General features: G+C 31.4%; 1 long non-coding RNA gene across 1 annotated transcript; it reads right to left on the bottom strand.

Annotated features, from left to right (window-relative positions):
• LOC139519415 (uncharacterized) lies at positions 1-12,007 on the bottom strand. Its single transcript, XR_011663587.1, has 3 exons — positions 11,923-12,007; positions 1,374-1,461; positions 1-500 (listed from the first exon to the last, which is right to left on the bottom strand). It is a non-coding gene; the product is annotated as an uncharacterized lncRNA (long non-coding RNA).
• Between the last annotated feature and the right edge of the window lie 5,613 nt (positions 12,008-17,620).

The raw sequence follows: 17,620 nt of genomic DNA, 5'->3' as shown, positions 1-17,620 counted from the left end.
TTTTTGTTAAAGTTTTTGCTTTCTTTATTCACAACTTGCTATGTACAATTATTCAGTCCACTATATAAGAGTGAAGTCAATAAATAATTTCATTCACTAGAATATTCCTGCAATTCTTAGACAAAACATTTTTTCAATCTGTTCTTCAAAGATCTTCCTCTGTACATCTTTATTGAATCGAGAGATTCAAATGAGAAGACAAAGCAAGTTTATTTGGACAACAACATTCTAATATCTTGTTCATTCGTTCCATCTTTCAATTGATAATTACATTGTTGTATTTATATGATCAAGTTCTTGTGCATCAATGATCGTGATGATATGACTCCTTTTTGTTTATAGTCATCATGTTGAAATTTCCTCTTTCAAATAAATGTAGGAAAAAACATGTTCCATTTCAAATTAATAAAAAAGTCGCACTATGGAGAAAAATATCAGCTTTAAGTTTTCCGTTCAGTATTGATCTGTGAATGATGACCATAAAAATCCAGATTTCTGACCTACAAATACACAAACTCAAAAATTATCAGTGAAGAGATCAATAAAATGGCTATTTTATCATGTTTATGATTAATATGATAAACTTTCATTTAAATATTCAAGTACTAAATTACAGAAATCGCTTAAATTTTATAATAGTTTAGTTAAAGTACAGCTTATTTAAAATTATAATAAAAAATATAGGCCACCGTTGAGTTAAATAAGATATTACATTTTTAATGCCAAAAAATGGCATTTTTGCACCAAAGGGAGATAATTTGGAGCTTTTTCAATGATATATGCATTTTAAAAGTCATCTGGGGCCAAACCGAATTGATTGTTTTGAATGATTTGGTGTACCATATGATAAAGATATAAATAAATTGAGTTATGAAAAAAAAATATTAAAACATTTTTCTGAAATTGTTATACCCTAGAGCCTCCTTAAATGTCATTTGATCTCTATTGGAGAAATGTCTCATTGGAAATCAGACTGCTAAGTGTTTCTTATTTTTATATCAACCCAGCCATATTATACCTGTCTAATATCAGGAGCTTGTATAAGTTCAGTGGTTGATGTTGGTTCATACCCGTCATTTTTATTTTTCATAATTTTTTGTTTTTATAAATTAGTCTGGTATATTTGACGTTTGAATTGATGCTCTGTTTCAAATTTGGTTAGTGTTGACTTTTATAGATTACTATAACATGTATAGGGTATGGGTTTTCTCATTACTTACAGGTCATCAATGGCCTCTAATAAGTAATGACAATGCTTACATCCACTAAATTGAACTCTGATGGATAGTTTTCTCTTTAATCATACCACATCTTATTTTAATAAATATTTAATTATTATTCAAGGACAAAATTTTTTATAACAGTGGACTTACCATTTAGGCTTTGTTGACCTCTGTAAATCTTATTTTGTTGATAATTTCTTCTGTTTATAGTTTCCCCTTTATCTTTCATGTTCTTGCCCTACACATAAAAGGGGTAAACATCATTTAATGACAACAATAACTACTACATGTATTACATAATTAGTAGGCAACTGAAAATTTTGTCTTATTTGTATATAACATCAACTTACTCATCATTCTTGCTGTTCAATATCATGAATATTATCAATATTCTATGAATATGAGGTCACAGTAAAATTAACCTTGGCATGGCAGACATCTTTTTTTATTTGATACCTTGTAGTCATTCCATACAACAAGTAGACCTATGCTTAAAAAATCTAAGGCCAAAATTAAAAATATGTTTGTTTCCCCTCCCCCCACACGGGTCAAAAATAAGCGCCCGGGTCAAAAAATTATTTTCCACAAAAAAATCGAAATTATTTTTTTCCTGAAAATAATTTGTTTCCATTTTTGGAAAGTGCTTGAAAGCAGAAGGATTGATAATCTAAATAAATACACTCAAATTGAGCACAAACAACTGATAAGTGGCCTGGACTGGACAAGTCAAACCATTCATGTGACCATGCTATGACAATCACATCCAGTTAAAAAAAACTAGAGGCTCTCAAGAGCCTGTGTCGCTCACCTGTTAATGTGTTTACTGATGTCGGCCATCTTCCTTGGTAGGCGGGGTCATTAGACACTTTTTTTTAAATAGATACCCTAGTATTATGATTGTGGCCAAGTTTGGTTAAATTTGGCCAAGTAGTTTTAGAAATGATTTTTATACAAGTTACAAAAATGACGAAAAGTTGTTCAATATTGACTATAAAGGGCAATAACTCCTTAAGGGGTCCTCTAACAATTTTGATCATGCTGACTTATTTGTAGATCTTACTTTGCTGAACATTATTGCTGTCTACAGTTTATCTCTATCTATAATAGAATTCAAGATAATAACCAAAAACTGCAAAATTACCTTAAAATCACCAATTTTAGGGCAGCAACCCAACAACAGGTTGTCCAATTCAACTGAAAATTTGTGAGGGGATATATCTTATTCTGATGGACATTTAAATCTTGAAAGATTTGCCCTAAATGTCTTAGTTTCAAAGATATAAAGCAAAACCTGCATTTTACCACTATGTTCTAATTTTAGCCATGTCAACCATTTTGTTTGGTAGGCTGGGTCAGCGGACACATTTTTAAAACTACAAACCACAATGATAATTGTGGCCAAGTTTGGTTAAATTTGGCAAAGTAGTTTCAGAGAAGAAGATTTTTAAAAAAGTTACAAAAAATGATGAAAAGTTGTTAAAAATTGACTATAAAGGGCAATAACTCCTTAAGGGGTCGACTGACAATTTTGGTCATGTTGACTTATTTGTAGGTCTTAATTTGCTGAACATTATTGCTTTTACAGTTTATCTCTATCTATAATAGTATTCAAGATAATAACCAAAAACTGCAAAATTTCCTTAAAATAACCATTTCACAGGCAGCAACCCATCAACAGGTTGTCCGATTCGTCTGAAAATTTCAGGGCAGATAGATCTTGACCTGATCAACAATTTTACCTCAGTCAGATTTGCTCTAAATGCTTTGGTTTTTGAGTTATAAGCCAAAAACTGCATTTTACCCCTATGTTCTATTTTTAGCCATGGCGGCCATCTTGGTTGGTTTGACAGGTCACGCCACACATTTTTTAAACTAGATACCCCAAGGATGATTGTGGCCAAGTTTGGTAGAATTTGGCCAAGTAGTTTCAGAGGAGAAGATTTTTGTAAAAGTTTACGGACGACGGACGCAGGACGACAGACGACGAACGCCAAGTGATGAGAAAAGCTCACTTGACCTTTCAGGTCAGGTGAGCTAAAAAAAACCTGCCTTCCTGGTCTGTTTACAAAGGGTAGACCCGGGGGAGGGGAAACAGACATTCTTTTAAATGTGGCCTGATAAAATGACAAAACCAAGAAAACTTATCATTGACCAAAGAACAATAAAATGCGGTCATGGTTTATATATGAATCTGCCATTCAGACATGCACACCTTACAATTGTTTCATATCTACCAAATATAATCTACCTGTAACTTTAAAGGGAAATTCCGCGATTTTTTACTTATCATCTAATTATGTTCATCTTAACATAAAAAACACATTTGCAAAGTTTTAAATTTATATTCCTTCTAATAACGGAGAAAATCAAGTATTTGTAACTTTTTTGGTTGAATTCTCGAGTGGGTCGTGACGTATTAGCCCGATTTATTGAATTCTGGGAAAAAATAAAATCTGTTTAACTCTTATAGCTTATCGACAATATACGTAATTAAAAGCGCACAGCTGACGAATGGTCGAAGTTATAAACCACAATATAAGAATGAACGAAAGTGAATATGCATATATATACCGTTTTGTATTGATTGAATTAAACTCCTATAAAATTATCTCTAGTAAATGTTTTTGAATAAATTTAATTAATTATTGTTGAGATTTTTTTCATAAAATATTTATTGAACATTTTTACTGATATTGAACTGAAAATATTTCAGTTCTATTTACCGTTATTGTTTTGATAATCATTTTAATGCAACTAATGTGTGAGCAGAGTGTGTATATTATTTTGTAAAGGTCACTGTATATTTCTCGGCTTGAGGTCAATTCGTTTACCTTGTAGCTATTTAGCCGCAGGTGTGAGTTCAAGCGTACACAGGTATAAATGTTGTTATTTGGAAAGGATAAATAGAAAGGATTAGAGTATATGCTGTCGTGATGTTAATACACTAAGATTAAATACACGATGAGAATAAAGATACAATAATTAAATTGTGTAAATTAATTGAAAATAAAATTCAGATTCGTAATTCCGAAAGTGTATAAAAATAAAAGGAAACAATTTTTGATTACTTTCTTAGCGGCAATTGGCGTAAAGATTCAAATATGAAGCAAAAAATAGTAGTTTTAATCTTTAATAAAAACTAAATGCAATATTACCCAATTTGATATACCATTGTACATCTGTTTGATATCATTGACTTTACCGGAATTTCTTAACTTGTATTCAAATCTGGCTGTGTTTAAATGCTAATAAAACTATTGCAATTTTAAAGTTTTTAATTGACAAAAAAATACAACATACAACATGCATAATTTTTTTTTTAGTTTCTTTTTAACATTTTATTCTTACATAATTAAATTCATTTGACAATCATTTACACGAACTTTTTGTGAAAAGAATACTAATTATCTAAGCTAAGGCATTATATCTTTTGAGGATTTTTGAGGATTTTTTTTAAAATTCTATGATAATAGTTGTGCAATGTTGAACATGATAGCCGTCATTAATCCAAATAAGTAATACAGTAGTTGTAATAAAAGTTATACTTTAGTCATGCATTACAGATATTGACGAATTCATAATAGTTCGTTCATACATCGTTGTTCATGAAACAATCCTTATTAGTATACATGTAAGTTTCCTGACGTATAAGAGCCATTGAGGATGAGCTCCAGAGAAATCAGACTAGTTGCGTTTCGTTCGTTTGTTTGTTGGGAAAGGAGAGGAAATGCAACCGCTTGTACAGATAAACGACAGAATTACCATACAAGCATTTATAGTCAACACAATCAGAAAGAGTTCCCATCGTTAGACGGGGAATATGAAGGCTTCCAAGAATGAACAAGTGACATGTCTAACTCTGAACAGTTAGAGAACAGACTATCGACATCGAACGCTTGTTCTTGATATTTGAAACTGTATGCATATATATACGTATACGTTTATGATATATTGATGAGTTCTGACAAAAACTAAATTCCTTCATGGTTATATCTTGCCATACGTTTATATTGGTTTGTAAGGTGATTACTCAAAATCGTTATTTGAAAATCCTGTTTGTGAGATGTAGATTCATTTCAATACAGAAATTTCGTCTATATATTTCACAAGTGTATAACACGGAGAAGCTCTGAAGGTTCATTACTCCCATTTTGTTTGGGTGTGAACCATCGATGTTTACAGCAATATCAAGGAATAAGGTGATGATGGTAGAAAGAACTATGGGCGTCATGTGGCAAATATTACATGCATATCGGACAATGAGTTGTCAATCTGTATGAAAAGTTTTCCAATACAACCATATTATTGAGAAGGAATGTTTACATGCTATACTCTCGTACTAGTATTACAGGGTTCTTGTGGCGTTCACCTTAGACACACATCGTTTTAACGATGTTTAAAAAAAGACAGAACCAATTTAATGTCATATTTCCCTATTTTTTAAATATAACTAAAATTCTTTTATCTGACAAGAATATCCCTATTTAGCGAACAAGTAATTTATTCTTTTTTCGGTTATTGAATACCAAGAAAGAAAATAAATCCCGAAATTAATTTGAAACTTTGATACTCAAAAGTTTCCCAGCAAAATATTCACATCCCCTGGGGATAATTAGTGTTCGTCCAGTGGCATATATAACAATTGTGGCCACAATTGTGATGACGAATTCCTTCCTTTGTTTGAGAACAATCTTATTGAAATATAAATCTGTGATTTTCCTAGGTCCACAGCTTCAATGAACCAAAGCAAAAGTTATACATCGACCTGTATTTAAATCAAATTGGTTCTCTTCTTCTTTTGGTATACAACTGTAGTCTATCGACATTCGATGATTACATACTGTTGGCATACGTTGGCTAGTCTATTTACAACACTTTTACCCCTATTTATTCAAAATATATGTTTTTTTCTTGTGTTCAATGTATACACGTATATATTTTAAATTGCGCTATAGTTCCGTAACTTTATATCCAGTCGTATAAACGAATCGTCGGCAAGTGCGTACATTTTTTTAAATCAATATTTCTGGTCTGTTCCAATCTGTCCTTCACTATTGACAATGACTATATATTACATTTTCCCAAATTCACCCTTGAAAAAATATTTAAATAGATTTTAATTTCATCAAATCTTATTTTTTGGGTATTATTTATATGTTATGAATTATATTCTTTACACCAGAAATGTTATTAATAAACAAGCGTATGAGTTTAGTAATGACAAGTAAGACAGAGTTGTATATTATACATCTGATAGTTCAAAATGGAAAGTTATAAGTTATAAGTTATCAGCCGTGTACACTGATCAATACCTGCAGAAGTGAAACGATGCATGAACTTGCAAGCCCGACAGGAAATCGCTTGAATACCTGGACGTGTCACCTCACACCCCTCACAATACCTTTGGAAGTAATACCTTTAGCCATGCTGGTGATCAGATAAGGGAAGATCAAAATATATTTGAAAAAAGTTTATTACTTTAAAGAATTATGAACAAATTAGATTTTCGAAAACAATTTTCACGGAACACTTATTTATGATTTCAACTTTGACTTTTCACCTAATTCCAATATCAACAGTTTAAAAACAACAGACCATGGTAATTTAAAAAAAGTAAGAATATTTTCCGTATCAAGTTAGTTAGTCGTATTAAACAACCGTACGATTGACAAGATATCGACACGCAATTACGAATACATCGGTTACTGTAGATTTGTTTCTTTGTGGTTTATAGACATATCGTTTTTATTCATCGGGAAAGAAGACAAGATGGCGGATCTCGGAGAATTGATACTCTAAATTTAAAATCGATGGTGATCGCTTATCTAGCGGAATAAAACTTTAATATCTATGAATTTGAACATTTTTATACAGAATGAACATAATATCAATTTTTGATTTTTTTGCGAAGTTTCCCTTTAAACATATGATAAACTGACAAAACAATGCAGTGTTTCATTGACCAATGAACCATGCATGAAAATGAGGTCAAGTTCATATAAAATATGACAGACAGCTAAGTGCATCTTACAATTATTTCATTCACTAAATAAAGGGGCCTTATTGCTTACAGTATCCGGAAAATAGACCAAACCACAAAAACTAAATATTTTCAAAGTTCCTTATACCCTGCCAATTTGTTATGGTTGTGCCTGTTCCAAGTCAGGATCCATTAATTCAGTGATTGTCGTTTGTTTATGTGTAACATATCTGTTTTTCAATTTTTTTGTACATAAATTAAAGCACAATACATTTGTACATGAAACACAAAGCTCATCACTGAGATAGTAGTCTCAGATAGAGGGAGGCGGGGTCAACCAAACTCCCCTATTCAATCTGAATGCAGGACAGAAAGTCACAGTCAAAAAGTCACACACTGTCACAGGACAAAAAGTCACAATTTAGTTTTGAGATTATTTTTCTTTGAACAAGAAAACACTCTTTTTGTATTTTTCTTGAAGTTTTATACATGAACATGATGTAGCAACTTTTAAATTAAAATTTATTAAAAACAAATAAATCAGTGCATTAGGTTTGTGCACATTACCATTACATTTGCACACAAAAATCATTACGTTTGTGTGCAGCTTTTGATTACATTTGCACGCATTTTTTAACATGTAAATATAAAAAAAAAGATATAGTATGATTGCCTTTTACAGCTGACTATGCGGTATGGGCTTTACCTCGGGCTTTGCTCATTGTTGAAGGCTGTTTGGTGACCTATGGTTGTTAATGTCTGTGTCATTTTGGTCTCTTGTGGACAGTTGTCTCATTGGCAATCATACCAGCCGGACAGCAAATCCCTGATTTGTCCGTTAAAAACCCGGATTTATTATTCGAGAATCAAGTGGAGATAATTTAAGAGAACGTCGTCAACAGATGTCGCTGCGTAGAAAAATAATTCCCCGCGGAAGACGACCCGACAGGAAATCGTGAATTTGTTAAATTATAAGAAACTAAACGTATCACGAGCGGTATGCATGATATGATAATTTTAACAAGTATTTAAAAGATATGAGAAGTCAAATAATTTCATCGTTGAATCAGAAATTCAAGTCATTTATTTTCAGCCTTCGGAACCGCCATTTTTCAACATCGACTGTCATTGACAAATATTCAACTCTGGACGAATTGACACAAACCCGTTTTACTTAGGAAAAATAAATATGATAAGTTTATATTGATAAACTGGAGCATGGAGAACAGAACTGGGGTAGTCACATGACGTTACCCTTCCTTGTTTACACACGAGCACAATTCCAGTACACATCACAAATTGGTAAGGCCCTGCGGGGACTCCCTTCTCTTTTTGATGAAACTGCTCTGCTCTTGACTAAAACAGCTCCGAAATATGACAAACTTGCCACTAATGAAAAGACAGTCAACATGTCAATTGAAATGAACAAAATCTGCTATTTTTTGTGTAATTTATTTCCCTTTTTCATGCCCCAGTACACAAAAATACTAAAAATGAACAAAATTTGTTTTACTTTCATATAAATCACACAAATGTTATGAATTCAGCGCATTAAACATGTAATAAAATGTACACAAACCTCCCAATAACATCCCTTTAGCAGTGCATTATTTTTTAGGAAGTCCAGGTGTAAATTATTGTGACACTTGTCAGGTTTTGTCCTGAATCAGTGAAAGAATGACATGTCCAGTGTAAACATTCTGAGATCAGATATATCATAGATAAATAACAGAGGAAAACAGTTTGAAGAGAGTCAGATCCTTATTTTGTAGCTTTCAGATGTAATTTCAAATGAATGAAGATGATATCACTTCATAATATAATATTGCTTGTCGCTTGTTCCCTATTCATCTTCCAGGTTCTAACAGTCATTCAAGAGGCCCCTCATGGGGGGGTCCTAGTAATCACATAATCACCATTTTTTTGCCAATATAATCACATAATCATTAAATATTTGCTTATCTTTAGTAATCAAATAATCATAAACTAAAAATACAGTCCTAGGTAATCAAATAATCATGAAATATTTGGCTTAATAATCAAATAATCATTAAAAAAACGGCCAAGTAATCACATAATCAAAAACCCCATGAGGGCCCTCATTCAATAATTGTTCCATAGATGATTGTTCAATCTGCATCCAGTTCACCTATTAGTAAATTAATCTCTATTATTAAATGAATTAGAATACTTAGTCTAGTTCATTTTTTTTTACAATTGTTTAGCTGCATGCACCTGCATTTAATGATTGAGGATTTATATATCAGGTCAACATGGTATTTTTTTTTAATTCTTCATTATTACACATATTTCAGTCTATATATATATATGTTACCAGAAATGGTTATATATCATATGTCTCATATGGTATATATTATTTGAGAACATTATGTCAATATACATTATACTATATATTATATGAATTTTATAAAAAGGTTATATTCATTATATAATTATTTTTCACACTCCATGGCTCAAGCTGTTGAATGTTGTGATTGTTTTTTTTCAATTTGAGTACATGCATTACTATCCCACTGAATTACATATAATTAGCGAGAAAGCTATTTTCAGTTTTACTTTATTCTAGAAAAATATAAAAGTTACTTTATCTTAAATGTTAAACAGACATGACGCAAGAGGACTGTATGGGTATCCATATTCTATGCTTAGATTTATATAATATCTCCTAAGCCAAATGATTAAAAAAAAACAGAAAGTTTAAACTACTACATTTCAGAATTTATATTTTACAATATAACCCCTTTTCTAAAATGAGACAGCACACAACAAAACACATGACAGTGTCACTATCAGGCCAAATCTAAATATATAGTTAGAATGAAAAACCACTGCAGAGAACAAAGTTCAATATAAAATGCAATATTTTTATGACATCTATTTTTTCAGGAATAGATTTTACTTTTTTAATCAGTCTCTCAATACAAAATGAAATAAAGCCCTGATTTTGTTTTTATTATTTATTATTTTTTTCTAAATTGTTATTACTTTGTAATATTGCTACTTACAAACACATAGAAATTACATTTTTGGTAAAGCCTTCTTATAGAGTACTTTGATTAATTCAATTTTTAATCAAAATTGTCAAGGGTATATATGATATCCTATCGCCAGTGACTAGAAGTTGTTACATTTCAGTGTTCATCATTAATAGGCCTCACATATTAAAATAATTACTTTCATAGATAAACATTTAATAAGTTCACAGATATAACTGACATTGGGTCTTAACTTAACAGAAATTCTGTAAAAACATTATTCTAGAATAGAATATATAACAGCAAAATTGTACATTTTATACCCATAATCTTTATAAAATATATTTTTATGTAGATCTACTAAGAAACAATATGTTTCTGCATCACTGAATGCTGAATCAAAATGAAGAATTTATGTGTATTCAAGAATAATAATTTATAATTCTTCTAAAAAGTATGCCATGAAATAATTATTTCCATCAAAGTATATATATATATGACAAAATAGAGGTATACACATGCAATCAGGGAATATTCTGCAATATTCCCCCCTTTAATGATGGAATTTTAACACCAAAGCTTTGGGCAAGTATTTTTTTTTCTAACAATTTACTGGTCCAAAACCCCTCACTTTATGTAAAAAGATAACCATATAGAAAACTTTTTTATATTTCTTCTGAAGCTGTAGTAATATATTTTTTAAACTGAATATGTAATAATATTTGCAATTTCCCCGATTTCTAGATGATTATCAGATATTTTTATGCAATATGTAATTAAATAGTGATTTACCAATTGAAAGCAGACATACATTCTATTATACTTTTTCTCACTGTTTGGGTCTTGATACCTGACAGGTGCCCTCATTCCAATGATTAATTGTAATATCCAAGGTATTTTTCATATTTACACATTTTCCTTCGCACACTGATAAATTATTGGATATTTTACCCCAGAATGAACTCTTTCACTTACTAAAATTGAGCAAAATGGTTAATTTCTCTCGTTTCTGATCAGCCGTCCCTTCAACGACTTTTCATTCGAGTTATCTCCCTTTGGCCGGTCGCTAGTTTTGGGCCTGTTGAATTGACACAATGCCGTTTTACCTGGCGAGTTTTTGTATCAATAGGCATTTCATGTTCATAATATCAGGAGGTATCATCCCTATAAAGGAAAATACGTTACCATTCCGTGTGTCATTTCAATTTACATTTATTTACCGAGAAGTGTCACGGCCGCGGCACGTTTTTTCATCTTTCCCAATCAAATAATCAAGGAAATTCTATTTTTTCATTCTTAAATGAATAACGCAGTTAAAGTTTGAAACCTGCGGTATTTAATGATGTATTTGGTTAAGCATGCTAAATACACAAAATAGCTTTACGCCGTCAATTTCGTGGCGTCATTGCCGTTGCTAAAAAATGCCATTTTTTGAACTGAAAATCACGTGACCAGAATAATAAAATCGACGCCATTATGAGATTTGCTGTCCGGCTGCATACCACATCTTCTTTTTTATATTATGAACAATTTCCTAAAATTAAAAATGAATATATGTAATAAAAAGAAGATCTTTCAAAATCTTTTTTCATTTATATTCAATCAATTGTCAACAAATTGTTTGTGACTTTTTGTCCTATCAACTTTGTTACTTTATGCCTGAGTTTGACTTTTTGTCCTGTGACTTTTTGTCGGAATGTCCTGTGACTTTCTGTTCGTTTACCTTCCATCTAAATCAGTGAACTGAATAATTGTTTTTTGCAGAAGTCCGGGGAATGTTAAAAAATGACATGACTGTGCAAGTTGAGAGTCAACACTTACACAGGGACTACACAATACTTTTTCAGAATGTCAGCAAAAAAGAATCACTGGTGACAGGGGAGTGTAACCGATGAATTGATCCTGAATCAGATAAGATTTTCCCGGTACGTCTAAACACCGCTCAGGAGGACCTCCTGGTGCACACATGCAGGACATACAAAGTGCACTCATGGCAGACCCTATATAGTCGCCGTCGTATCTGCACACATGATGGATGCATATATTCGTTATAGATCGTCATACACTTCTCATTTTAGAGTTAAATTTGCAAGCAACCTCTTAAGATTTTAAAATAATAATGCTACTAAAAATATATTATTTCCCCCAATTTTCGCAATTTTTTCGCCATATAAAATATTTAGGCGACTGTGCTTTTAGTGAATATAAACGATTACGAGGCCTCACGAATAAATATAAATATGAAATATACTGGAACATCGATTAGCATAGATCGAGCAGCAGAGTAAACTTCCACATAAATCTCGAAGTTATTTACGCCGGATAATATAGACTGTGCTCCTGAATAAAGTTGTCAAATACATTAATTTGTGTTTTTTACTTCTACAAGAAATTTGATTCAAATGCTAAGTACGCACCATTTGCTGAGCAGAGAATCATTCTAAGCCAGGAACCGTCTATACTAACTGATAACAGTAAGAATAGAACTTGAGTCTCTGTAAAAAGGCAGTCAATCCTAACAGAACTGTATTAACTTAACGATACATGTACATCAAGTTCCAGCACCTCACCAAGCACCCTTGCCTTGCATACTTTGATGGCAAACTGGTGTGTGTCAGTATTTTAATATAAAACTGCGTAGGTTCATATCGTTTGATTCAACGTTTGTTTGGTTATTTTTTAAGGATCGTTGTAAAATTATATCTAAATCTTTGTTAAAATACGATTTTAAATTGTTCAATTCTTTCTATTTCATAATTTTGTCAAAGTCTACTTTTTAAAGTTTTAAATTTTACAGAAAAAATGAATATTCCATTTTGATTTGAAGAAAATCTTTTTGAACTGTCATGACATGGTGTTGCAAAGCTGATTACAGGTAACTATAACATACAGTAATTTTCCATTTCGACAGTGCGTGTATTCTCGGGTGTGTATAACGTATAGTTTTCGGACCATAGTTTTCTAGAGAACATCCTGTCTACGTGTAATACAGATTGATGACATTATACAACATTTCTTTGGTTAAATGTGATAAGGTATCTGTGTCCATTCCCTATTTCAACACCACTAATTTTTCGAAGAAAAAAAATCAAAAAAAAATTTATATGAAATTAAGAAGAAAAGTAGCAAATATAAACTTCAGTAATTGCGCATTGAGTAAACATAATTCCAATATTGCATGAACAAATCCGTGAGAAAACGTATATATACATGTATGAATAAAGATGTGTTTTAAAAGACCTATTGGCATTATTTCACACTAGGACCTAAGATAACTAGAACTAAGCAATGGTTGATCCAGAAATTTTCATAAGTGGGGACTCATTGACTGCCTTAGAGTGTTCACGTCCAGTCATGCTTCCGTGATTCCCTATATAATCTACCATTTGTTTCCAAAGATTTAGGAGGGGGGCTGGTACACACATATATATATAAATATACCTCTGCGGCGGAGCCAGCCATTTGAAAAGGAGGGGGGTCTCAACCCAGGACAAAAGGGGGAGGGGTGGTTCCAACCATATGTCCCCATTCAAATGCATTGATCGTTCAAAAAAAGGGGAGGTTCCAACCCCCGAAACCCTCCCCCTGGATCCGCCACTGATACCTAGTATGCATATAATTAAGAACAGCTTTAAATATATATGCATATAAAATAATGGTACGTTTAAAAACCGTTCAGGATCTCCTGGTTGCACACAGGACATTAAGTAACTTAGGACATATATATATAATAGTAAGAGTTCAGGGTATACATTCGATAACTAACATATTTTATAATTTTGTTATTTTTGTTTTGATAAAATCAGAGACATATAATACATGTATTGAGACATATATATATGTGTGTCTCTGAAAAAAATCAAACCATCTTTAAAGAAGTTATTTCAGTTTGAATCGACTGTCTTTTGCATTAGAATTCCAAAACGTTAATGTTATTTACAAATGCCAAAACCTGCAAGAAAGAAACATTTATATTCGGTGATTTTTACACTAAACGTTTTCGTAATTTGTTTTAAAAAATATTAAAAAGTACATGTACATCGTTTTTTCAAGATTTGTATAGTAACTGGTTTAATTAAGTCCCCTTGATGAAATTTAAATTGCGAGACGCTAATTAATAAACTATGATCTATCTATCGGCATGCGTCGTTATTTGGGATACGTCACGGATGACCGATGATCATATTCAATACGATATACCAATCTTCATTTGAATTTGGTCAATTGATCTTTAATAATTAGGACTAATTGGTGATGGCAGAGAATAAGTCGCTGATGATGGTTAAAAACACATAGAAGTAAACTTTGCAAAAAAAAAAGGTTTCCTCGGAAAAAATTATGAAAATATATGAATATGCTAAATATTATTTTTTTCCGAAATGATAATTAAAGACGTTTAGAAATAACAAATTTTCACAGTTGGGAAATTTTCAATTCAAGTTATTTCATTTTGAAAACGTTGAGAAATATAGATCTTATTATATGTTAAATGTGGGTCGCTTGGAGATCAACTTGTGAAACCCTGCATAATTAGGGTTTGTCTACTTTCGTCTTTTTCAATTGCCAAACATTCTATAATCAAGGATTTGTACAAGGCCTTGTTATAATGAATATTATCGCCAATATCACCATAATTAAATAAAGAACAGATACAATATTCGCCTAAAGAGTTTGCCATCTAACAATTCAAAATGAAATGTTGAGTCGAAACTGAGGTACCAAATCTATAAAAAGAATCACTATTTTAGTCGAAATTAAACTGTGACGTTACGCACGGTAATGCGTTCGGATTAAAATTACGTTATTATATGATTTTAGAACAGCAACCATTTGCCTTTAAAGAAATAAAATCACCAACATCCATATATCTACAGAAAGGCCCTGACATGTTTTTCTTATTTTAAGTTAATTCTATAAATTTTTGCACCATACATTTATTTTATTGAACTCACAAATCTTACTTTTGCGTTAAAAATTGCATGTCCGGCGTAACATTTCAGATTAAATAAAATGCATTTCTCTATGTTCCGTTGTAATTTTGCACATAAAATTTGCGAAATTTAGTATATCAGCTTCCTACTAGATTTATATTATAACATCATACCCGTTTTTTTGGTATTGGCTGAAATTTGAAGCAAGCCTTCAACGAAATATTCAGCAGAGGAACCTGTCTTAATGAGTTTTGAGGAAAGTTTATCAAAATTTCAGTTTTATTATTATCCCTATAAAATAATCAAATCATATTAAAACTATACTCAATAGAAAGTTCAGAAAAAGATAAACATTTTCAAAGTTTCAAATGTAAAAAAAAAAATTTTCTTGAAGCAGAATTTTTAAAAATCGAATGTCTAGCCACAATGTCCAAACGTTATTTTTGTCCATTCCTTAGGTGAAACATGTTGTATAAATACTAAATGTGCATTTATAATACAAAACTAACATATTTATAAGATACAAACTATAAGTTCATACAAATGGCTAAATGAGTCGGGTGTTTTCACAAACATTATGACCTTACATTTTTTTCCGGAAAGCATTCCCTATGTCTAGCCATTATGTCCTATGGTGTCATTTTGACGTTTCTGCACAGTGGCGTCTTTTATACAAATACACACTAGTTACGAACTGTTTAGGCAGTTAAAATGATGCCGGGAAATGTTCATTCCAAAATGGTCTTCTGAATCAAAATAACACTCAGATTAGAAAAACATACACACATAAGGAATAAACCCTTTATAGACACACGGGAAAAGGGGGGATGGGCCGAGGGATATTTTCTTATGGACAAAAGTTTTCACGCAAATCTAAAACACCTTTATAGATTAGAAACCGATTAGAATCCGAGTTACAATGGTCTTATACATTTTAAACAACTATATAAATTCGTATTTGTAAAATGAAACCATCAGTGCTAAAAAGATAGAGAAATAGTCGGAAAACTCAAACACAGACACATACAGATATTAGACAAAAGTGAGTTCAACACAAAAAAATCATTTCAACTAAAATCATATAAAAAGAAATATTGCTAAATTATTATATGACCGATTTTAATGAAATAAATACCATAATTTTTTATGTCAATTTGTCAAAAAAATGTTCAACGGCTAAATTTATCTTCTCATGTGTCCCTCCGGAAGCAAGATGTTTTTTAAAGGTTGCTATGTTTTCTATCCAAAATAAAACTGGAAAAATTTGCATTTGTTTTCATCTAATCGCAGATCAGAAAATAAAAACGATCCTTACGTAATTAATTGCCTTATACATGATAAATTTTGAAACATTTCTTCAGCTTATGTTATTTATTTGATAAAAGTCGACCGAGTAGGTACTCCGCTCTTGATAACAAAATGTGAAAGTTAGTTTCTCGCGTCAAATTTGTCAATTATACATGTTACGTCTTGCGACGCAATACCGTGCGTAACGTCTGTATATATTCTTTTTTTCAAAACTCCTGAAATAATTTAACATTATCTATAGAGAGCTTACATATGCAAATCTGTTTAGAAGTATGTGAGCGTAAATAAAATTTGTTTATTACCCCCCCCCCCCCCCCCCCCTTTTCCTTCTATAAAATTTAATTGTAAACGGTTTTCGTTCTTAATTTGTGTTTGCTCATTAACTGGGGTTCATGCTGTCAAAAAACAAAAATGTCTCCTTGTGTAAAAGTTATTGATAAAAAAAAAATTGAAGCTTCCAGAAGAATAACGGTACGTCTAAACACCGCTTGAAGGACCTCCTGATTGCACTCATGACATACGAAGTGCACTCAGGACCCTTTATAGTCATCGCACACAGGATGGATGCATATATTCTTTATACGCTTCTTATTTTAGAGTTAAATTTGGTAGAATTTGAAATCGAACTTAGATAGATATGTTACATTTGTAATTCTTAGAAAATAATAAGGGCACGTGTCACTGATTACACAACTACTGAGCCATGAATTATCCAATCAACAAAATTAATTGGATTATCTTTATTGTTGTTTTATACATTGTGTTGTTAGTACAGTGTGACCATGCGGGAAGTAATATTGTGACGTCTAGAATGAATATCACGATGTTTTAACATTTTCGTCTTTTATTAAGATTTCGTTCCATAAATTTTTAAGTTTTATTCTTAATTTTATTATCATGTCCTGGACCAGTAATTAATTCTTTGCACGAGTTTGAAAAGGGAAATAAATGTTCATACTTTAAAAGAATTTATATTAATTAAAGTTTTGTATATGGAATCCGTTCTAAACGGTAAAAGCCGTACTTTTCAAACAATCAAACTCATATACATGTAGTTAGATGTTATTTCTCATTTTTATCGAACTTGTCCAGGAATTTTATTTTTGAGTTATACGAATATTTTAAGAAATCCGTTTTTATTAAGTTTTTTTTTCTCTAATTAAAGTCGTTTTGTCCAGTTTC

Source organism: Mytilus edulis, chromosome 4 (genome assembly GCF_963676685.1).
Source record: "Mytilus edulis chromosome 4, xbMytEdul2.2, whole genome shotgun sequence".
Classification (NCBI taxonomy): Eukaryota; Metazoa; Mollusca; class Bivalvia; order Mytilida; family Mytilidae; genus Mytilus; species Mytilus edulis.
Note: the sequence above shows the minus strand (reverse complement) of the source record. Positions and strands in the feature narration are given on the sequence as shown.